Genomic DNA, 24,822 nt, shown 5'->3' on the forward strand with positions numbered 1-24,822 from the left:
TTAATGTTTTCAGTTTCCTAAGATAGCTCAAATGAAAGCACACGTTTTTGGCCGTCGGGTTGATGTGAGTTTGCATGTTTAAGTTCGTATCAAGAGTAATACCAAGAGATTTAGAGGAGTCAACCAGGACGGGGGAACAGTTTAGAGCAGTGATGATCGAATTGGTCCATTCCTTAACCGCATGCGCGCTGCGGCGATTCTCGCGCTACGCAGCTTTTTTCAAAAAGCCGCGTTAGATGACGAGCTCAGCTCGTCATCAGCCTGCGAGCGGCGCAACTGATGACGAGCTGAGCTCGTCATCAGCGCCGAAGGGGTTAACATCAGAGTACCATTTGGGCAGAGAAATTAAGAGAAATTCTGTTTTTGGTGAATTCAGCTTAAGGGGGATAAAGTAGAGCCTTGTGGCACTCCAATTGAGATAGATGGCGGTAATGAAAGATCATGGTTAACTAAAAATCTTTGGGTTCTGTTCTGCAAGTAGTATTTAAAGCAGTCAAGATCTATACCCTAGAACCTCATCCAGTTTTTGAGTCTGGCTAGCAACATTTAACGGTTTTCAGGGTCAAATGAGGAAGATAAGTCAAGAAGTTAACTAATAGGCACTTTTTGTTCTGATCAAGTGCCGGTAGGGCATCATCCACTATATGAAGAATTGCAGAGTCAGTATTGTGACCAGATCTGAACCCAGATTGACAACCATAAAGCAAATTGAATTTCTGGATATGTTGGATAAACCTTTGTTGCACACATTTTTCTAGTACTTTATCTAAAAGAGGAATGTTGGTCAATGGCCTAAATTTATTGGGGTCGGCAGGGTTCTAGTACTTTATCTAAAAGAGGAATGTTGGTCAATGGCCTAAATTTATTGGGGTCGGCAGGGTTCTAGTACTTTATCTAAAAGAGGAATGTTGGTCAATGGCCTAAATTTATTGGGGTCGGCAGGGTTCTAGTACTTTATCTAAAAGAGGAATGTTGGTCAATAGCCTAAATGTATTGGGGTCGGCAGGGTTCCCTGTAAGCTTTTTAAGATGGAAAGGACTTGACCAGTCTTGAGGCAGTCTGGTAAGGACCCTTGTGATAAGGAAGCATTGATTATATTGGTCCAAATGGGGACAATAAACTGGTGGAGTAACGGAAGGCATTTGGATGAAAGCAGATCATTGTTGTGATTGTTAGGATTTATGTATGGAATGGTTCTAGCAATGTCATTGTGATCATATAGTTTAAAATGCGACCATTGAGCTTCGTTTTTGGACTTTGGTATTGGAGGGTCTAGTGGTTCGGAATGGAAAATAAGCGAGTTGGAAAGTGAATCAGTGAATCAGCAGCTGTCGAGAGTTCGATTTCCAAGGAGTTGGCTTTGGATGAAAGAAGGAGGAGATTTCCTTGCTGCTTATTTGGGCTCTGGCTGATTCATGAGAGGTTTTAGCAAGACTGTTAGGTTGTTGTTTTATCAACGCAAAGAGATTGCGCAGTCTGTTCTTGGCATTGTCAAGTTCGATACTAAAGAAATCTTTTTTTGATCTGAGAATGCTTTTGATGTAAGCGTTTCTGGTCTTTCTTAGAAGATGTAGATGGGAGGATGTGGGGTGATGTCTCCATTTCCTTTCAGCGAGTCTCAGGTTTCTCCTTTTGTCATTAGCAACCCAATGAACCAAGGACTTTTATCTTCATCATGTATTCTTTTCAGTTTTAGAGGAGCAATCAAACTGATTAGGTTAGTCATTTTAGTGTTATAGTAATCAGTGAGATCATTCACATTACTCATATTGTCCGGTGGGTGAAGATCCCTCTCACAGCATGCAATTAGATTCACATTGTTTAAGCTTTTGGTGTCCCGTACCTAATGTTTGTTTTTGACTGGTAGAGTGATTTTTTTCTTTTTTATAAAAGGTATTTAGAAGGTTATGATATGGTGGTCAGACCAATCACATGGATCAATTGAGCTAATTTTAACAACTTTGTCTCTAGAGGTGATCCAATCTAAGGTAGCACATTTTGTATGAGTACGGAGAGAGCAGGCTTGTGTAAAGGATAGGTCTTTGAGGAAATCTTTAAAGATGTTGATTAAATCATCTTAATTTGCTCTCCATATAATTACAAAGGACAATCATCATTTAAAGGTTTTTGAGCAAGTAGTGTAACAAAAAGTGATCTGTACCTCCAGAATGCTCTGACCCACCCCCCCGAGCAACAATGTAAAACAAGTAGAGGTACGACATAGATATCAAAGACTGGATGAATGGGGACCCATTGCTGACGTGCAGCAGGAGCTCACATTACAATGTTGACTCCCCAGTTCTTTTTTTATATTTAACATTAACACTAAAAAGGAGGCCCCACCTGAAGCCTGCAACAGAATTCCTGACCATAGTAACCATCCTCCTTACCACAAATTGCACTTACTAGAACTGGTCAGAATGCAATGCCCATCCCTTCCTTGCATCATCAAGTGGTATCCGACATTGTGCATGGTCCACACCAGTATTTCAAAATATCCACTGAAGATGACTTAGAAACCAATAGATCTACGTGGAACTAATTTGTGGTGTATGGTTATACTGACAATGTATCTTGGATCTAACGTGCATGGACCTTTATCGGCCACCCTTGTTTTATTAGGTCTTGAAACACAACGGTCCCTATTACAAATAATACCCTTGTCTGCTCGTGGGAAATTGATTTGGAAAGCAAAGTCTCAGCACGGACAACTACAGCCATCTTTTCATTTGGACCACGAGGCTTGCCAGCCCTTGTGGATTTCAGTATGTTAAGAAATGCATATATTAATGCAGTGGTCTTCAAACTTTTTAATGCTGCCTCCCCTCCCAGTGAAAAAATTAAATTAATCTAGCCAACTCCTACAATTTTTCACAATTATTTTGTTAAACTGGCTATGTTTATATATGTGCTGTCTTCTTTAAACAGGAGACATATTTGAAAAATGCAGTTAAATTCTGGTACAGTTATAAAAATGAAACCAAATACCTAATTGCCAAACATACTATTATATGCATTTTGGTGCTCGTGCATATCGTTGACATAAACATTCAGGCTAAAAGTCTAGTTTAATGTTTAACTTTTTAAAAGTAAACTCGTGGTCCACCGCACAAGGAAGCACCCTGGTCTCCAAGAATATTTTCGCAAGGTTCGTGAACTATTTTGTTCGAGATTATCAGCAACAATCCGTTCAAGTGTTGTTCAAAACATGTTAAATTAACTTTAATAGGATGCAGACTCACCCACAGAAATATCTAATGCATCTCAGAACCTGGTCCCCATCAATCTGAAAGCGCCCAGAAGGAACACATGACCAGTGTGCTTCAATTCAGATATGACGCTGAAGAAGAAAAAAAAAACATGATTAAGGTTAATTAGGGAAAGTGAACACTGTAACACAGCAAAACAGCTGAGAAGGTTGACAGTTCGCAGAAAACGTTTGTAGTACGTAAATCAGAATATAGACTCTCAGCTTGCCAGACAGAAAGAGTGCACAAACTTTGTATAATATTCATGAGGTAATGATAGTATGTAGCATTCAATTTACATTACGCTTTTCGGCATGGTTTAATTAATTATTTACAATGTATAAGTTAATTTCTTGGCAGGGGGCATGGATGTGTTTTCACAATTACTGACAGGGTTGATACTGCCGTTCTTTCAGACACTCTGCACTGCACTGGTACCCAGACTTTTGAGGAGAGAAAACACGGCAGACTTTAAATAAAGACTTAAGTGAGTGCCATCTCCTGGTCGCATCAATTCAGAGCCTCCCGTAATAGCCTTTTGACCTGCACCTGGATAATGCACAGTCAAAAGCATTCCCTCCGTTGCATAGCGTCAAGAAAGACCCCTTTACAAATGGGGCATGTTTATTTTTCCTCTACATACTGGTTATTACATAAGGAGGCATATATGCATCCGCAGTCTTATACATAGCACCAAGTTCATGAACCACTTCATTTCTTTGAGGTGATGTGCTGCAGGTTTCCAAAGGTACTGAATCCTTACAACTGATGGGATTCACTGTGTGAGCCAACCCATGCTTCGGGCCTTGGAACAAAGGAACTGACTTTTCCAGGTGGCAATTACTCCTGGAAAAATGCATGAGGTAAGGCAGCAGTAGCAGACACTCCTCTTTCACCATTGTGTTTCTGGAGGGAAGTAGTATATGTCAGAACTTAGATTCCTCTTCTTTCCCCTACTCCCCACTCTGTCTCTACCGACACCTCCCCCCCCACACAGCATACCTTTACCACCTGGTCAGGGCAGGTGGTACATATATGCATTAAACCTCACCGAATTGGAAATTCCATGTGATTTTATGATTGATAAGTGTGGTTGCACATGGTAGTTCTCCATTCCATTGGGTTTAACTCACAAGTAAACTGACCGGGCATGGGTTTACTACTATGGCTTAGAGTAACTTAAATATGCCAACGTAATCGAAATCATTTTGATTGATACTTTATTCAATATTGTCATATCATAAAAGTACATTAATTCATAAAACATTAAGGCTAAACGTTGTACATTCCATGTTTAAGATTTGATCAAAAAATACTATACATTTAAAAGCATAAAACATAAACAGATTTCATGACAATACTAAGTATATCAATATTTAAAATATATTTGATTGGTAACCGTATCTGGAGGGTGTAAGGATTAATAGCATTACATATCCTCATGCGAATGAGCCAAGCAGTTGATAGATATTTTGCCACACCACAAACAATAAAAAGGGGGGACGTATTAGTTGTAATAATGCGGAGTGCAACCCGGAAATCACTAACCCCCAGCTCCCTGCACACTGGTCTCAGCCATTTGTTTCTTGCCCTCGTATAAGCTTTACAGCCAAACAGAACGTGTGGAAGGGATTCTGTTTTACAGGGACAACAGGGGCATGCACCGTTAGGGGCCCTTGAGCCTTTCCAACGTTTGGTAAAAGAATTAAGTGGTAAAATTCCATACCGCAGCTTTAGAAAGATCACTCTGTCTCTAGGTGCTCTAATAAGATCTAAAAAAGGTTCCAACTTCCTAGTAGGTTTATGTTCTATAAGCTGCGTGGTTAAAGTACCCCAGCTTGGGTTCCTCTGTTCTTCTGCCTCCACCCACTCCCAATAGATTTTCTTTATTACTTGCTTTGGGGGTGGGGACTGGGAAATCCAGGATTCAATCAAACCCAACTTCAAAACCATCTGTTTCAATTTGTTTACCCAGTGGATTTTGCCACCGGTATTCAATGTAATCAGTTCGTTCAGCACCAAAGCATAGTTTGCTAGCTCTGGGGTCCTCCTTAGGCGCACCCAGAACAGCAACGGGTGCAAATGGACTACATCAGAGATAGAACGTTTGCCCATATCCAGATACAGAGGTTTCAGCGGGGTTGAAGCCGGTAGGGCTACTAGTTCCCTTATAAATTTATTCTCTGCTCTAGCCAAGACCTGGACATTTTCTCCACCCCATAATTCTGCCCCATATGTCGCAGAAGGCAATGCCCTTCCTTCATACACAGCAAGAGCCGGAGCGATAGGTCTACTTACTGATAATCGCTGGCTCCTCAGAATGGCACCCGAGACTCTCTTAAGGTTTAATAACATCTTGGCTATATGGGAATCCCACCTCATTTTACTATTGATCCTGATTCCCAGATAGTCAAATTCCTCCACCACCTCAAGTGGAGATCCATTGAGGGTAATCTGGGGTTTTCTTCCCTGTTTAGGGGGGGTAACACCATCAACTTTGTTTTAGTCGTGTTGATGGTGAGTCCATGTTCATAGCAAAACAGGGTAAATCTATGCAATAATTTTTGCAAGCCCGTTGGGGTTTTAGCCAACAGTAGGGTATCGTCCGCGAAGAGGAGGGTGGGTGTTTTCTCCCCGGCCAGGACGGGGCCATCGGCACTGTTCTCCCTCAGGTGGTCTACAACCCCATTGACAAAGAGGGAGAACAGTGTCGGGGCCATCACACAGCCCTGCCGTACACCCCTATTCACGGTCACCCTCCCTGTTAGTTGCCCCTGGCTCCCCCACCTTATCCTAGCATAGCTATCCTCATGGAGCTTAACTATTAGTTGCAGAAGGTAGCATGGGAACCCCATGTCCATTAGGACCTTCCAGAGTTTTTCGCGGGGAACTAAATCAAACGCACTTTTAAGGTCTACAAAGGCCAGGTATAGTTTTCCCTTCATTACGGTGACTGTTTTCCAATAGATTGCCCAGAATCTAAAGACCTGATCCATTGTCCCCACATTTTTACGGAATCCTGCCTGGAAATGGGAGAGTATGTTCCCCTCCTCTATCCATCTGTCTATTCTGTTCACGATAACCCGGCCAACTACTTTCTGTATAGCATCGTTCAAACTAATCGGCCTGTAGTTGGCTGGGTCCTCCCTATCACCTTTCTTGTAGATTGTAACTACTTCTGCTCCCTTCCAGGAGTCGGGGACAGGGTGACCTGCAAGGATTAGATTTATCAATGGAGCAATAAAATTAGACCACAGCTTGGGTTCATGTAAGTATAAGTCACCTGGTATCCCATCCTGGCCAGCCGCTTTTGCAGGGGGTATATTCCTTATAGCTGCAGCTACCTCCTGGGCTGTAAAAGGCTCAGGGGATATAGTCCCATTGTTGTTGGTGCAGGTTTGTCCCCACCAAGATGGAGCCACTTCTTCCTCACAATGATACAGATTGGAAAAGTGTGTATGCCATTGAAGTTCGGTTATATGATTGGCAAGTGGGTCCACTCCTTTTCTATCTAACTTATTTATCATGTTCCAGAATAATATTGTATTTTTTGAGTTTGCTGCCACCTTTAGTTCCTGCCAGTATTCCTCCTCCCAATCCCTCTTAGCCTTTTGTATGCAGGTATTGTGTTCCCTTCTAGCCAGCCGTACAGCTGCACTATCTTTCCCCTTGATTACAATTCCTATTTCCCTTCTCTTCTCCCTACATTGTACCGTATACCAGGGGGTGGTGGGTTGCGGATGGTATTTTCTTGATAAACCTCCGCTACCTTTAAGTACAAAGAAGGATCCAATTTCCCTCACTAAGGTATTATAAGAAACTGCAAGACTAAAATTATTATTGTCGTTATAGGGAGCCATAGTTTCAGAAATCAATTCTCTGGTTTGTGATTCCACCAATCCTCTAATGGAGAGCAGACTGTCCACTTGCCCCTTTATTTTGTTCCACTTAAGCTTACGGTTACCATCAGACGGGATTCATTCTTTTGTTATCATTAAAGGTATCTCTACTGGGTCCCTCTCACTCCCCCATTTTATTGCCATGCATAGTGGATTATGGTCGCTGTCCTGAGACTGTACAACTTCCATATCAACTAGTCTACTCCAGGAGTTAGTATCAAGCAAAATGTAATCAATACAGGAGGGACAACTGAGTTTATTATAAGTCATTGCCCCATTCGGGTTGGATAATGTTCTCCCGTTCAAAGCACGTAGATTATATTCTACTGTTAGGGTATTTAATTGGATCACTCTCGGGGTCCACTTTTTTATTGGTACTAGGGTCAGCTGCGGGATAGACTTTATACAATCATCCTCACTCATACACATGATGTCGTCTGTGGCCAGAGGTTCATAAGTACAATTAAAGTCTCCCCCGATGACAATACTAGATAGCGGTCGAACACCTGCCAACGCCCCCTCAGCAAAGCTATAGTGGATGACGTTTGGCCTCCCGGAGTCCCACGTGCATACACATTGAACAGCTCAAAGGATTTATAGCCTTTGCAGAAATGTGCAATATATCATCTGATAGCCCTGGGTGGGGGGTGATAGCCAAGTTAAGCGCTATTTTAATCCAAATCTGTAGGCCCCCAGAGGGCCGACCCCGCCCTGTACTAGTAGCTGGGATTGAGTAAGTTGTATATCCATATTTATATTGGGGGGATGTACTCCATGTTTCTTGAAACATACAAATGTCAAATCCCTCTATAAATTCATTCCATTCGGGCTTAGACATATTTTTAATGAGCCCTGCTATGTTCCAGGAAATCATCCTAATAGTTCCTGTATTTGGAATCACCTTGTGAATAATTTCATCTAGGGCTTTCTCTTCTTTATCTTTAGTAGGGGGCTTATCTACTGTCGGCGATATCCCAAGACATCCTTCCCTGGATGACAAGGTTACCTCATCTCTATCTATACTAGCATTTTGATATTCCCACATTACTCTTTGATGCAGAATTGTTGTGATAATGTGATTACGCTACAGACACGTTTTAAGGCACAAAGGGCCAGATGTAGGAGCCAAAATACCGGTCGGTAACGGCCGATTTCGGCCGTTACCGACCGATATTTAAGAATTGGCATGTAGGGGCCCTATTTTACCGAATCGGTAAATTTACCGAATCGGTAAAATACAGAATCTGTATTCTTACCGATTCGGTAACTGCAAGATGTAGGTGGGACTCTTCTGAGTCCCACAGGCCTTACAGATTCGGTATTTTACCACCCAATCCAATTGGGTGGTAAAATACCGAATCCAGGTGTGCATGCACACCTATGCCATGTGACAGACAGACATGCCCTTAGGGCATGTCTGTGTGCCACATGGCACACATGCCTGTATTCGGGGTGCTAGAGGGTGTCAAAGTGACACCCCCTGCACCCTTGCAAAAATCGGTATTTACCGAATCGGTAAATACCGAGTCGGTATTGCCCATTCATTCCTATGGGCTTCAAGGCCCATAGGAATGAATGGGCAATACCGAATCGGTATTTACCGATTTGGTACATACCGATTTTTACAGATTCGGTAATTCAATTACCGAATCTTCCTAAATCTCCTACCTTCATATTTACCGATTCATAAATACCAAATCGGTAAAATTCGGTATTTATGAATCGGTAAATACGCTTTTCCTACATCTGGCCCTAAGTCGGTTCTGGCCCAAAGCCTCAGTCTTTCAGTAGGCCCCCTGATAGAGCCGTGTGATGCAGAGTCTTGCTGTGATGACCTTGGACAGTTCTTAAACAGATTGTTTTGAATACCGTTTTCCTGTACGTTATTTTTGATGTGGGTGATGTGTGAGAGTCTATTACAGCCATTTTGCAGAGAAAGGTTGTGTTAATGTTTTATGCAATATTCATAAACAAGTTTCTTTTACATCAAAACAGCACCTCTCATATGAGAAATGTGAGAGTTTCTCGGAGATTATATGCAGTTACATTAGTGAACTGCTGCTTTACAATATGGGTCCTATCCCTGAATATTAGATGTAAACACATTTAGAATTCGGACGAGTGCGCCTGTGCACTGTCAGTGACATGGCCAAAGAGGGCTTGAGAGACCTGAAATTGGATCATAAATGTAAAGCTTTTCCGAGCAGGTCTCCCAAAATACATTTGGCCCATACATCTCGATAGTGGCCTATTTGGGGGCATTTTCGTAGAGGGTTTGACAGAGGAATTATGTGACTTGCTGCCATGAAGATGAATTGGGGATTACTGCGTGTAATATGCAGGTGGTATGCCCTCCCATGAGCTTCTCAAGTTGAAAAATCTGATATTATGCTTCAGCAGAGCTCTACGGCTTAAGAGCCCGGGCCCATCGGACGAAAGGCAATTTTACAGCTTTACAATGCAATTGTGTGTCAAAAGAATACTGTGCTGATTGGTTACAATCAAAATGCAACTTTTTTTCACTAATAGGGAAATCATAAATGAAGTGGACCAAACCGTCAACTCTTGTTTAAGAATCACTGAAATGCACCCAAGTCTCCTACACCCAGATTCATGAAAGTGTCATTCTGCGAATAGCAATTTGCGAGAAATAGCGAATCGCAATTTGAAATTCGCAGAATGGCATTCATGTAGAAATGCGATTGAAAAAAGCGAATCGCAATCGGCCGCAATTGCCGATTGCAATTTTGCCAAAATCGCTTAAATTTCGCAGAATCTGCATTTTTCCATGTAGAAATTGCGATCTCATAATTAGCGAAATCGCATTTTGCGATCTCGCTAACTGCGAGATCGCAAAAACGGGAAGTCGCATTTCGAGCCCATTGATGACATCACAACCAGGAAGTAGGCTTTTCCCACCCACAAACAGAACACAGAGCCAGACAGTGGAAGCAGCATTCTGAAGAGCTCCAAACCTTTGATTTTGCAGCACCCCAACAGGGCACAAATCCACAACATGTCCCAGGAAGCAGCAGGGAGCAGTGGACAAGGGAGAAAGAGAAAAATCAAGTTCTCTGAACTCGAACTAGAGTATTTGATTGAGGGGGTCACCAAGGACAATGCACGCCTCTTCGGCAAAGACTCCCGGAGGGTGCCAGAGGCAGACAAGCGCGGGATCTGGCAGCGCATCCACGCAAGTAAATTCGGTCGGGGTGACCCAGCGGTCAATTGATGACCTCAAGAAGCGCTGGTACGACCTGAGAGGTCGTTCAAAGGAGCGTATTGCCGAGAGGCTTGGGGAGCGACTGGCCACCGGTGGAGGGGATCCTATTGCCACACCAAACACTCCATTGGAGGACCTCATAGAGGACACCATCGCACCAGAAGCCTGCGTGGGGGTCATCCAGCTGGACTCATCCCGACCCAGCCAACAATCAGAAGGTAAGTGCCATGCGACTGCGACCCTGACCCCCAACAATCCCCATGACTCCTGAGCTAGCAATATGACATCCCCAGTATTGCAGGCCATGCACACCTGAAATGCCCCATTGCATTGTGGTAGTTGTAGTGAAATCATAAATCCCCAGATAGCTCAACACAGCCAGACCTGTCAAATCAAAGTAATTCCAAAAGCCAGTCAGGGTAAGCAAGCCTGCATGCATGTATCAGCATCGCATGTGCAAGAGACATAACATTAATCATGCACCCTTTTACATCACAGGTGCTGTCGACCAACCCAGCACTGATAGCGAGGCCCTGCACATCGTGGAGACCCAGGAGGACACTGAGGGTGAGGGCCAGTCCAACCAGCGACCCGGTCCATCACAGCCACCTGCAGTGCTTCCACCACCATCACCCCGTGTGGACAGGGCCACCCCTGCAGCCACAGGTGTCCAGCCAACACCCCAACAGACACCCACAGCAGTGGTACAGGCCCTACCACCAGCGCCTAGGAGGCAGACGAGGCGCACAGCTGGAGCAAGAATACACTGCAGCGCACTGAGGCGCCAGCAGCGTCAGGCCTTAACAGGCACAGGCAGGGCACTCCTTCTTCCTGATCCTGGCCTGGCCATTGAACGCCGCATGCTGGCGGTGCACCGTACCCAGGCGCGTCACCTGGCAGCAATACACACACAGCTGCAGGCGACTGGCCAAAATATCGCCCAGATGACCGCGGCTGTCAGGGAGAACAGCCAGCTGCTGGTAGCCCAGCAGGACATGACCCGCCGCCGCCACCGCCAACTACTGGCCCGCCTGTCGGCCTACACCAGGTCGAACCACGTTGTTGGTAATGCAACGTCACAGCTGGCACGCAGGTCACTTGCCAAGCAGGGCCAGATGGTACAGTGTTGCCAGGATGTGGCCAGGTCACTTGATATGCTAACAGCAGCAGTGCTCGGCAGCCAGCCCACTGCCCATGGAGAACCAGGGGGGCCTGACGATGTGAGCGAGGTAGCGTCGACAAACAGCAGCACATCCTTGCCGCCTGTGCTTGTAGGTCGCCGCAGCAGCAGGCCCACAGCATCAACTCGGGCCAACACCGTCCCTCAGGACCCAGAGAGACGACTTGGTGCGTCTCGTCGCAACCGACAGTGAGAACTTGGACCCTCTTGGTGGGTCAAGCTGGACACCCCTGCAAGCCCTCTACCCCTGCATGGGGAGGTGTGAAGAAATACTCTCTTCATGTGACACCAAAGTAACAAAAGGCCAATCTATTGTGCATTAACAATAAAGATTTATGGTCTGACTTGAATCAGACTCATATCATTATTACATTTGTCATGCATGAGTGCAGTGTTTTGTGAGGGGTATGGGTGCACTAGAAACAGTTAAAAGGGATGTGGTTGCGGCGCCTGTGTCCTTCAGCAGGATTTTCCCCGCGTGCATGACGCACATGTGGAGGTGGGCGGTTGTCCCCTTCCGACTCACTGCCAGATATCTCCACTGTATCCTGCGCTTGGTAGCAATGTTGTGGAGTATTGCACACACGGCCACGATGCAGCAGCAGACCTCAGGTGTGTATTTGATGGCCCCACCAGTCTTGTGAAGTATGCGGAAACGGCTCTTCAATAGGCCAAATGTCCTCTCAATGCAATTTCTGGTCGTATGTGTGCAGCATTGTAATGCCGTTGCTGTGGTGTGGCAGGGTTGAGGTATGGGGTGAGGAGGTACTCATGTAGACTGTATGCGCTGTCACCTGAAGGTAAGAAGCACAGGGTGAGTGCCTGTTCTGCGCAGATACATGAACACAGTGTACTATTTGGGGGCATGTGTACTTACCTAGTAGGTGTCCTTTGCTAAAGTCTCCCCTTGCCAGTCGTGTGTGCATGCCGCTGTGCCAGAAGATGAAGGAGTCATGTGTGCTCCCCGGATATTGTGCCACTATGTCCGTGATGATAGTCTTGGCGTTGCACACCATCTGGATATTGAGGGAGTGGTAGGACTTGCGGTTGCGGTACATGTATTCCGTTTGTGCTGGTGGGCAGATGTGGATGTGGGTACAGTCAATGCATCCAATTACATGTGGGAATTGTGCAATGTTGTAGAATTTCAGCTTGGTGTCATTCAAGTCCTGTTGGGTGGTGGGGAATGAGATGTAGTGGTGTAGCCGGGTCAGCATTGCATCCAGGAAACTCCTTAGGCAGCGGGACATGGTGGGCTGGGATATCCCCCCTGCAACAGCGACTATCCCCTGGAAGCTTCCGGAGGCCAGTAGGTGCAGGCTGCACAATACCGACACATGGGTGGGCACGGCATTGGTCCTCCTTGTTGGGTGCTGCATCAGGGGGTCTAGGTCCTGGATCAGCTTGATGATCATTGCCCCATTCAGGCGGTACTTAGAGTAAATTTGCTCATCAGTTTGGCCCAGAAGGGTGATCCGCTGGCGGAAAATTCGCTCCTGGATCCTGCGTGTGTTCTGTGCTGCTCGCTGTAGCCTTCGCCGCCTGACCACCATGTAGCGTCCTGGCATTGTGAGAGTCCTCATGCTCCAGCTGCGTCCCCTTAAGTGTGTTTGGTCAGAGCTGCACCTGTTGGTAGTTTGGTAAAGTTATTTTTTTTTTTTTTCCCTTAATGGTTACCACCTGGTTTGGGTTCTCCTTAAATTGCGCCTCGCAAAAAGCGATTTTTGGGATTTTCGCATTTTGCGATTTTTCTTGAATAGCGATAGCGATTATTTTGCGAAATCGCAAATTGTTTCGCAGAATCCATGGTATCTCGCAAATTCCGAATCGCTAATGGGCTTCTTCCTGGATTCTGCGAATTTATTTGCGACCTCGCATTTTTTCTTTAGCGAATTTGCTATTATAGAGTTTTCACTATCAAGAATTCCTTTTCTTCAAATTGCGCTCGCAAATGCGAATTCGCAGCCATTGCGAGCGCAATTTGGCTTCATGAATCTGGCTGCTAGTCTACAAAGTTTCAGTCTTCTTGGAGTGTTTGTTTTGCAAAGTTAGCCCTAAGAAAAAACACATATTATTCTAATAATCCTTTACATAATCCGATACTGTCAGCCCAACAGCTGTGGTGTTGACCCATATACAATCAATGTTAAACAGAAAGTTATCTCCGGTGCCAGACTGGGAGCGCAAAGCAGCCCCGGCACTGTTTTCTCGTACCAGCCCCTGGGAAAGCACTGTCTGGCCGTGAGAGGCTGGAAATTCTTGCTTGCTGCTTTTGTTACAGAGGGTAAATATTGCAGCACCGCTGCAAAACTGGCCCAAAGTAACAAAACCAGACCCCCACCTCTGCAAAACCGGCCCCCACGCTTCCAGCCTCCCAGGGAAACACCTGATACTGCCCATCTGACTCTGGTTATCTCAAATGGTGCAAACGCGAAGGGCATACAATAGGATTTGTTCCAATTTGAAAACAGGCAGCACGTTTTATTAGTGTCAGCTTTGCATTGTAGTCGAGATTTGCGTTTCATACTTGGCAATGATGCTCATGCGGGTTGGAAAATCTCTAAAAACTATTTTCGTTGGTGTGGGCATGGAAAGGGCATATAGGAGTCACCACATATAAGGCTGTAATTCAGCCTGGGTGAAGAACACGCTAAGTGCTCATGGCTGTTTGGCCGGGAAACATCCTTTACAACGCAACTTTTACCACGCAGTGCTATCACAACGCAGGTTTTACAATGAAAACCATTACAACGCATTGCGCTGGGGGGCGCTCTAGGATAGGGAATAGATTTAATTTACTATCCAACACCTTCCCTAGTGTCCACGGGGACTGGAGTTGGAATAGTAAATTAAACTATTCACTATCCAGCACCCCAAAGCGCTATGCGTTGTAATGGTATGCGCTGTAAAAACTGTGTTGTAACAGCATGCGTGGTAAAAGCATGCGTTGTAATGTCATACATCCGTTTGGCCAGCTGCAGACAGCCGGCCAAAGCGTCATGCACACTGCAGTGTTCCCACCATTCCTCACCTGACCTGCTATGTGAGCCTTAGCGGATTAGCCCCCACTGATTGCCTTGCAAAGCAGGCTATCACCGCCATCCTGCTTCCTCTTATTCCTGTCTCTGATACCTTAACCAAGGTGTCTCCTCTGCTTCAGTTTTCTCTTGCCTTGGGCCAGGTCTCTGAGGTCCAAGATAACACTCAGACAGCAAGTACAAACTAGTCCCCTAATCAAGAAAAAAGAAGGGCACTAAACAACTGTAATTATGCTGCTACTGCACCAATGATATCTACACCGTGTGAAGCAGGGTGGCTACAATGCCCATTCCCCGAGGCTATCACTTCGAGGTGTGATGCGCAACTCAGGCTTTCTGCCACTTTGTGTAGCCACATCTGCCACCATTTTGCTTCAGTCCTCTTCCATGGGCAGCAAGGGTGTCCTTGGCCCTAATGCTACCAAAAAAAATAGTCCTTTGCTCATGATCATGGTATAGCAGGATGGGTGCGCTCTTGTGTTATGAAGCAGAGAAAGAGATAAAGGGTTAAAGAATAAACATGTCTTATCAACAGTGTTCCTGCTACCTGAAAGAAATGGTAATGTGCACAATGGTTAACCACCAAATATAAAGGCTGCTTTAGAGCCAATACACATGTCAATTGATGGAGCCACTATTTATCCTTACAGTGAGGTATTGTAAAGGTGGTATCTGCGGATATTCTGTAGCGTGTCCTTTTAATGGACACTGAAAAAATATTTGCATTAGATACAGTCTAATCACTTATTGTTAGACTTGCCATCTTTTTAAATATTTTTAAATCACTTGTTTTTTCCTAAACAAAACATTTTGCAGCAGTCTATTGTATGCAGTGTAATACAATTTTAAAACAATACGATTCAAAATATTTACTTTCACAGTGCATTTTGTCACAGGTGCAGAACTCATAGCACTGTGAATAAACAAATCACTATTTCTTGCCGCACCAGTCAATATTAAATTATGTGCCTTTCTGGTCTCACACAGACATCTGTAGTGATCACATTAATCAACTGAGCTTTCATCAGAGAGTACATTTCCAATCCATTAGTTAAACCTATATTTATTTACTATTTAAGTTGTGTGCCTGTTATTTCACATGCAGTTAACTGAAGGAGAAAACAACAAAATGCTGAATATTTTGATCTTTTTATCCACCTCTTGGCCCCTGTCTCCATACTCACTGACTCTGCCCAAATTCCTCCCCATTATTTTTTTTTATTAATCGGCTGGATGCAAATGAAGACAGTCTGCAAACATACCATTGGTGCTTTAAGGTTATCTTCATTTACAAGTAAGTGCAGAGCCATTTGTGCATTCCCTGGGAATACAGCCACTGACCCCCAGAGGGGGATGCCCTACAGTTTAAAGACCTCTGTTTAGGTCGACATTTCACAAACATAGCCAGGACTTTTGCATGCAGTCCAGAAAGAAAAATAGAAAAAGTTAAGTTCTTTTTATCTCAACATTTCTGAACAATATTATTCTAATTGACAATACAAGTGGGAAAAACATATTGTATCAATTTTATTAGAAATCTAGCTAATATTGTGTACAAGTTCATAAAAGTAGACTGATGTTTGGATATTTGCCTCAAATCCAGTGTCTACAATGCACACATGATAGAAGGATAGTTACTTTAGTTGTATGTTAGACTGGTTAGTGATCTTCCCAAACCTTTGGCTTTTACCCTCCCATTTAAGCTGAAAGTTGTTTTGTTGGACTTAGGACTTTGTTCAATTTACCACTGCTAAAGTGCTTGTGTTCTCGCCTTTAAACATGGCAAAATTTACTTACACCTGATTGGCATATTTAATTGACTTGTAAGACCCTTGTAGAGTGGTATACCATATACCAAGGGCCTGTAAATTACAGGCTACTAAATGGTCTAAAGCACTTATTGCCACCCAATTAATTAGCCATTTAAAAATGCCCCAGGCTTGCCATTGCAGCCTAAATGCCATTTTAAACTGCCAACGCCACATGCTTATATAAACCCCCTTGCCAAGCCTTAACCTCCCATTTTTTGCATATACTTCCCCAATAACGGCAGGCCCTAAGTAGCCCTTAGGGTAGGGTGCATTGTAATTAAAAGGTGGTACATGTACTTTAAAGTTTTACATGTCCTAGTAGTGAAACACTCCTAAATTCGTTTTTCACTACTGTAAGGCTTATCTCTCTCATAGTATAAAATTGGGTTGCCTTATTACATCAAATAAGTGCTATATTTTAATTGGGAAAGGGTAAACGTTTCATATTTGGCACCTGTGAAATTGTTATTTAAAACCTTCTTTCATGGACAAGTTGGATTTTAAGTTATAGTTTTGAAAATGTCACTTTTACAAATGTTGTATTTTCCTGCCCTATGTGGTGCCTGCAGACTGTTCCCAGGGTCACATGACTGGGTGTAGTTGGCCGCTGGACTTGTTTCTTCCTCCCAGACAGCCATACAATAGAGGGATTAGGTTTCCCTGGATGGACCATCACTGGCAGGATAGAGGGTGAAGCTGGGCACAGCCAAACCTGCAGCTGAATAGGCTGTGCTAGCTTTCACAAAAAGGATGTATGACCTGTATTATTCAAGCAGACAGCCTGGTGCCAGGGCAGGAGAAGCAGGCAACTTGAAGAATGTCAAAGGGAATTCTTTAGAAACTTCTTCTACTTTAAAGAAAGCTCCAGATATTAAAATAGGACCCCCAGACCTTGGCTGCATGGAGCCTGCCTTGAACCCTCAGAGACCTGATCTGGTGCTTATTTATTTATTTTATTTTATAGTGTATCAAGTAAGAATGTACACCAAGAATAATCTCATGATTTACAGGCAAATGACACAAAGGAGAGTAACACAAAAAACAGGTATATATCAGGCTGCGATCTCTCCGTGCCTAAAATGTGTGTCCTCATGTAACGTAACTGGTGCTATGTAAGGCGCTCTGATACCCGATTCGGTTCGCGTCTAGTTCGCGCTATATAAAACTCTGCAAAAAAAAAAATTGTCTGGCCTGCTGATCAGAACCTCAGGGACAGAAAAGGCTCCAATCATCTTTAACTCACATCTGGACCCAGCCTGTGTGAGTCCTAACACCGTCCAGTTCTGTATACTTGGTGGTGGTTAAATGTACCCAGATAGCAAAAATCCCAAACTGGGGACTTACAAAATTTATGGCTACAAAACTGCTCTGAGAATTGAAAGGAAACCGGGGCCAACCTGCTCATCTATCCACCCAAGGTGCATCACAGTTCAGCCTGACTTCACAGCAGCTCCTATTTCGTCCTTTTCTATAGCAGCAAATCCTGTTCAGTGGCCCTTTGCCAAAGAGGTATCTGGTCTCATGGAACTCTTACTGGCTATAGCTTCCATCTTCATCCTACTGGAGATTTATAACTTCCAAAAAGGAGATTAAGGGCCTGATTTAGATCTCAGCTGACGTTACTACATCATCGCGGCAATAGATATCCTATCCACTAAAATATAAATCCCATCATATCCTATGGGATTTATATGTCAGCGGACGGGATATCCATCACTGTTGTGACGGAGTAACCCATCTGCCAAGATCTAAATCAAGCCCTATGTCGGAACATAGAAATCTTCACTGCAAGTCAATGCAGCCCCAGTACACTGTTGTCAGATCTGTATACTGGGCAGCATTTCACGCTTTCCCATATATGTCTCGAACAAAGCTGGCAGATACAAAAAGCTACAGAGCAGTTTTTCAAAATGCATTGTGCCTGGTTTCCACAATGTGTGAGACATATCTGTATCAAAATGAGACCCAATATTATAGCCATCTCAGTTAAAGTTCTTTTCTTTCTTTTTTTTTTAACTGTCCCACGATTATGCTGCCCTGCTACTCTGTAGACACTCCCGGCGCCATAAGGAGGCGTCCTTGTGGTAGTGCATTGCTGAGTACGATTAGGCTTGGCAAGCCCGGTAAAGAGGCTCCCCATAATGCTCCATATAGGCCCTCAGTATCCTTCTGCACTGGTAGGCAAGCCCCCCCACTTCCAGATGCCTACATATCCAGTATACTGATGCAGTGTGTGGATGTCTCTAGGGTAGATTGGAGCTAGTTGGGTAGAGAATGAGGACAAAAGGAAAAAGAAGGGAAAAAAATATATTAAAGCCATCTCAAAATATATGGTTCGGATTCATTCAGTGTATTCTCCTTGTTTTTGTGCTTTGAAAGAAAGAACAGGTGTTTGTCAACATTACTGTTTGTAACTTGCAAGGTTGATTGGATAGCAATATGGTATCAATTGTGTTGCACTTCAGTATATATAGTATACACCAGTCCATGCTACTGAGTTTCTGTGGTGGTTATTCCAATAAGGGTTTCTAGTCTTGCTGATCTACCTTTGACACCCCACCCCCCACATAAACACTTTTAGCAGTGATGCCCCTCACAGAAGGTTAGTCTCTAGTCTGGGGCACCCACAATAGAGGCACAAAGTGATGTGAGAATTCTGCAATTTTCAGTAATTAACTAAAACTGTGAGCAAGGTAAACAAAAGGCTGAGCATCTCCTAAGGGGTCACCGTTGTGTTGCACAACATAATTCAAAGTCTCACCCCTATCATCTACCAAAGGGCAGTGCTTCATGAATCGAATTAGCAGCTCCTTGCTATCAAAGTCTTCATAAAATTTTGCAACATGTCCTATTACCACCCTTCTCACACCACTGTCTGCATCTCTACCCTCCAGATAGTTGAATGCAGACGATATACTTCCGCTGTCTAAGTCCTCACCCGCCATTTTGTGGCAATGCCAACCAGAGGCATCTAAACAGATCCTTTGGTATTAATATTACAAGCTAAATGTGAGGATGAACTTCAGAAGACTTTCACACCAGCTTCTGAAAAGCCTCCAATTTGATGTTAGTATTAGTTACCCACCTATAATTTCAGATTGCTACAATCCTGATGTTATTGCTTCCATTGTGCAGCCTAAAGCTCTCAAGATTTTCTCATCTATGTATCCAGCCATTACATTAAGATTCCAACCGCTGAGCTGATCAGCTCCCCTTGCTGAAAGAGTGGTCTAATGGCAGGTCTGATGATAGGTTACCAGTGAAAAGGCAATTTGCCTTGAGACAGAACAGTGCACGGTTGAGAACTACATTCTGAAACTTAACATTGCTAATACATTTATGAATAAAGACAGCCTTAAATTAAGTTTCAGGGGATATTGTGCTGCAGAACATTTATGTACACACAGGGACCCAGGAGCCTATCAAAAGTACCAAATACTGAACTATCTTTACATGCAAATAAGGTTATTTCTTTCTACAATCTTGCATCCTTTATCTACATGCTTCCACAAAAAGCATTCTGTAAAATTCTAACAACCAGCAGCAAAACGTCTGATTGTCGCTTTCACTTTTCTTTTAAATGGCCCTCTCCTTAACTCCCATCCTGTCCATGCCTTCTCTCACTCAGCACAACTTTTCCCAGTCACATGCTTGTTTGCACTAATGTTTATTAATACTTTTTTTGCAAATTGACCACAAATCAATTGAAACACCACAATCTCTTCTTCATTGAAAGTTATGCACCCACAGCCTAACAACACCGAATCTCATCTAGCTCAATTCATTAACCCCACCAGCGATCTGGATGAATTTTCATAATCCTCCCCAGCCCACTAATGATCACACCTACCTCCTATTAATGTAATCTATGACAAAGAAACTGGAGTAAATGCATGGAATGGTTTACTTCAGTACTCAAGACTAATCCATATAACCAACAATAGCCATCGATACTGGATTGACCACTTATGATGGGGTTTCGACCAGAGTGCTGCCTGGCATAAAACATTATAGTGCCTCGTTAGTGGTAATAAGTGCTATATAAATGCAATTAGATTGCAACAGCGATTCCTACCCCACTGTGTGGGGCGAAGGCACATTTTCGAACCTGTAGCATGCTATATCACTGGGGAGTACATGATTGGCAGAGTAGTACGTTCATTGTAACCCTGGTATCCTGTGTGAGTGACCAGAGAGGTGTCTTGGGGCTCAGTGCCTAGCAGTGTGATGAACAAGGATATGGGAGCGATACACACACAAATTACAATTAGAGTTCTGCTGCAGTGTCTTTAATCAGCGTTCAGCTTTCGGAGGCCTACAATTTGCCAGAAATTATTTTATCTTTGAATGTTCTCTATGAATTCTGATTTGTAAGAGTTATGAATTAATTAGTGTTAAATGATGGCAGGGGGACCAATTGCAACCAGGCGAAAGACAGACATGGAAGCAGTTTTACTGTTGGTAACGTCACTAGGGTCAGAAAAGTTTCTCATTTTCAATATTTCATTTTACATACTGCAAACGATGGAATATGCTTCTGAACAAAGGGCTAGAATATGTAATTACTGAAAGATCAGATGTCTTCAAGAGGTTTCAACAGAACTATTTCCGTTTTTTAGGAAGAGTAGAATAGAACAGATTTTCAAGGGTAAGCATGACAGTAGAAGTGTAGGAGGCAGTGGCTTATCTCCTCCATCTTTATTCTGTCCATCAACTAAACTGATACCTAACCTTAGCCCTCAACAACAGGTAAACAAACTGGTGAAAGAGAGGAGATATCACCATGGCTAAACGGAAGGTAATGATATCTGTAAATAACAAACCCAACATTACCACAACCCCCCTGATAATGGTGGAGCCACAATCATCCTAAACACCAGGATTAGGTGGCAAAGATATGGAGATAATTGGTAAAATTAATATTGACAAACCCACTACATGACTTACAAGATGAGATCACAAAATCATGGACATAAGATTGCATGCAGGCTTTATTAATGAAAAATAACATATATTCCTAAATGGACCACACCCAAGGCCACCTGTGATTTATACACTCACAAACATACACAATAACGTATAGAAGCCACCTGGGCTGGGTATAGATAGGTTATGGAATCAAGTTGCACATTTATAGACCACTTCATATAACATGAGGTCCCTTAAGATGGATATCTATGTCCCAAACAATATACATTAACTTTGTTGAATGCGCTACATTTGATGAGTGTGAGGATATTTTGGTGTCAATAGATGTGGAATCCCTTCATACCAATATCCCACGGGAGGGCTTTCTTGAAATAATAAGTAGAATGTTAATGCAAATGAATACCACCACCAATAAATCAAAGGCATTATTTGCAAATTCAGAAATTGTACTGTGAAATAACTATTTCAGGTTTAAAGGAGAGTTCTACATATAGACAAAGGGAGAACCAATGAGAGCATGCTGTGCTCCAGATATATAGTCAATTTATATGAGCCAAAATTTGAGAACATTGTGCTACACATAGCAACTCCTTCAGAGAATATAATCATAATGTTCAGATATAGAACCATTACACAGATTACATTTTTGAGCAGTGGCATACTTATATGACAAACTTGAAGAATCCTGAACTGGTTGAATAAACAAAGTATTGTAAAGTATTGTCCTTAGATTCATATCAAACAGTAGCAAGACAGAGATGGAGTATGTAGATAATTTAGTTAAACATAAGGAGGGTCCTTCTACACTACAGTGTTAGAAGCCTACAGAAAATAGAGCCAAAATGCACAAACCTCCAAATGTGGCTATCCGGTCATGCCCGACCGGGTCAAAGTCACAAGTTCAGGCAGTTCGCAATGGAGTGTGGTCCGACTAAAGGGAGCCAGTTAGCTGTAATAGCCAAAGCACCTTAAATCCTGATTTGTGAAGGACTGTGAAGTTCTGCGTCGAAAATGCATCATGCAGTTGAAGTGATGTGTCAGTTCGGAGGTGCAGCCATGCTGCAATGAGAGCCTGTGTTGTCATTGACGAAGGCTTGTGGTGCGAAATCCGGTGTGCAGGATGCGTTGCGCAGTCGAGGCGTCTGTTCCAAAGAGCAATGAGGCTGCGATGCGAAGTCTGGCATCATCATCAAGGCAGTCATTGATGAGGGATGCGAGGGCCTGTGCCAAGGATGTGTTACACAACGGTGTCTCCAAAGAGGCTGTGGAGTTGATGTAGATCTTTGTCATCAGTACAATCCACACAGCAGATGCCATGCACCACTTGATAGGTTAGACTCACAGCTGGTAGAGTCCATTTGCTTGGGTCTATGTTGTTGGACACTTCTGTCCTTAAGGCTCAAATCAGGAGGCCACCTTCTCACCAAGGCAAGAGGGCAGCAGGCCATTAGGTCAGCACAGTATGGCAGCAGTTTTTCTGAAAAAAAGTCCAGCAGAGTGGCAGGCCTTTCAGCAGAACAGAAGTTCTTCCTTGCAGAGTATTCATATGTCCAGAAGTGTACTGAAGAGTTTGTGTCTGATGTCCAATATTTATACACAGTTGTGCCTTTGAATTGGGGAGTAGCTTCTAGAGGTAGTCCTTTAAAAGGCACTGGTGTGCTGCCTTCCTGGCCTTGTCTCCAGACTAAATACAGAGGGTATGTAGCCATCTGGGTGGAGGCAGGAAATAGCCTATTTAAGTATAAGTGGGGCTCTGCTCATCTCCTCCCTCCCATCCTGCCAGTGATGCCAGTGATCCAGGCACACCTAAGCTCCCAATTGTGTGTGGTTGTCTAGGAGGAATACAAACAGCCCAAATGTTAACTACGCCCAGTCATTTGACCTAGAGCCAGGCTGCTGGCACCAAAGAGCTAAGTCATGAAAATGCCAACTTCCTAAAACTGATTCAGAAAAGGGGGGGTGATGAACAGAGTGTCTGAATTAAGCAGACCACTCTTACCCAGTCCAAAGATCAGGGCTTGATCCATCACCGTTATTTAGCTCACTGCCCCATCCCAGCTCAGAACCTGGCTATATGCAAATTAGTCTGTCCCTGGCCCAGTGGATCATGGGAACAGGGCAGACCAAACTACCAAGCCAATTCTTCACCAGAAAGGAGACAAGCTTCCGGGGACCGGTTTCTGCCATTTCAGGCGTCGTCGGCCCGGCTTGCTTGAATCCTGATGGAGCAGTGAGCAAGGGACTCATGTCTGAGTATACCCTTCCACGCTTATGGTGGACAAAATGATTCAGAAAAGGGGGTGGTGATGAACAGAGTGTCTGAATTAAGCAGACCACTCTTACCCAGTCAAAAGATCAGGGCTTGATCCATCACCGTTATTTAGCTCACTGCCCCATCCCAGCTCAGAACCTGGCTATATGCAAATTAGTCTGTCCCTGGCCCAGTGCATCATGGGAACAGGGCAGACCAAACTACCAAGCCAATTCTTCACCAGAAAGGAGACAAGCTTCCGGGGACCGGTTTCTGCCATTTCAGGCGTCGTCGGCCCGGCTTGCTTGAATCCTGATGGAGCAGTGAGCAAGGGACTCATGTCTGAGTATACCCTTCCACGCTTATGGTGGACAAAATGATTCAGAAAAGGGGGTGGTGATGAACAGAGTGTCTGAATTAAGCAGACCACTCTTACCCAGTCCAAAGATCAGGGCTTGATCCATCACCGTTAGCTAAAAAACGGTGATGGATTAAGCCCTGATCTTTAGACTGGGTAAGAGTGGTCTGCTTAATTCAGGCACTCTGTTCATCACCACCCCCTTTTCTGAATCAACTTCCTAAAACTGGCATTTTATGAATTGTAATTTAAAATCTGACTTTACCTTAAGTTAGGATTTTTCACTACAATTTTAAAGTCTCCAAACATAACATATGTTTATAAAGTGCATGTTCACGCAAGGGTATTTTGGCACTGAATAACAGGTGTTTATTGCTACCCAATTGAATGGTACTAATTGTATCATTCTCAGAAGGATGAAGGGCTGAGTGTATCCGCTTGGTTTTGAACCTATGACCATAAGGTTAATTAAAGGCCCCTACAGTGGAGGCATTGGTCCTCTGAGTCACCAGACCCGGTGAACTGGTTACGTGATCCCTTTTGGAAATTACATCTTTTAAAATGTAATAAGATAACTTCAATATTATTGTATGGGGGAGGTAGGCCTTGCAGTAGTGAAAAATTAATTTAGGGATTGCACTACCAGGACATGTAAAACTTAAAAGTACATATCCTACTTTTTAAATTTATTGCACAATGCTTTGAGTGTTATACAGGGCCTACCCTCTGGGTGACATATGTATTAAAAGGAAGGTTGGGCTGGGCGAAAAGTTTATTTTGTGAGGTCAAAATGGCAGTTTAAGAACTGCACACATAGGCTCTGCAACAGCAGACTTAAAGCATGTTTAAATTGCTTCTTAGGTGGGTGACACAAGCAGTGCTGTA

At 43.7% G+C, this 24,822-nt stretch overlaps 1 long non-coding RNA gene across 1 annotated transcript in view; it reads right to left on the reverse strand.

Annotated features, from left to right (window-relative positions):
- LOC144785340 (uncharacterized) overlaps positions 1–24,822 on the reverse strand; it is a 4,610,862-nt gene that overhangs the window by 2,846,897 nt on the left and 1,739,143 nt on the right. Inside the window, exon 5 of the long non-coding RNA XR_013601832.1 lies at positions 3,243–3,340. This is a non-coding gene — a long non-coding RNA (uncharacterized LOC144785340). The remainder of the gene's footprint in view (positions 1–3,242; positions 3,341–24,822) is intronic.

The sequence above is a fragment of the Lissotriton helveticus genome, chromosome 10 (genome assembly GCF_964261635.1).
Source record: "Lissotriton helveticus chromosome 10, aLisHel1.1, whole genome shotgun sequence".
Lineage (NCBI taxonomy): Eukaryota > Metazoa > Chordata > Amphibia > Caudata > Salamandridae > Lissotriton > Lissotriton helveticus.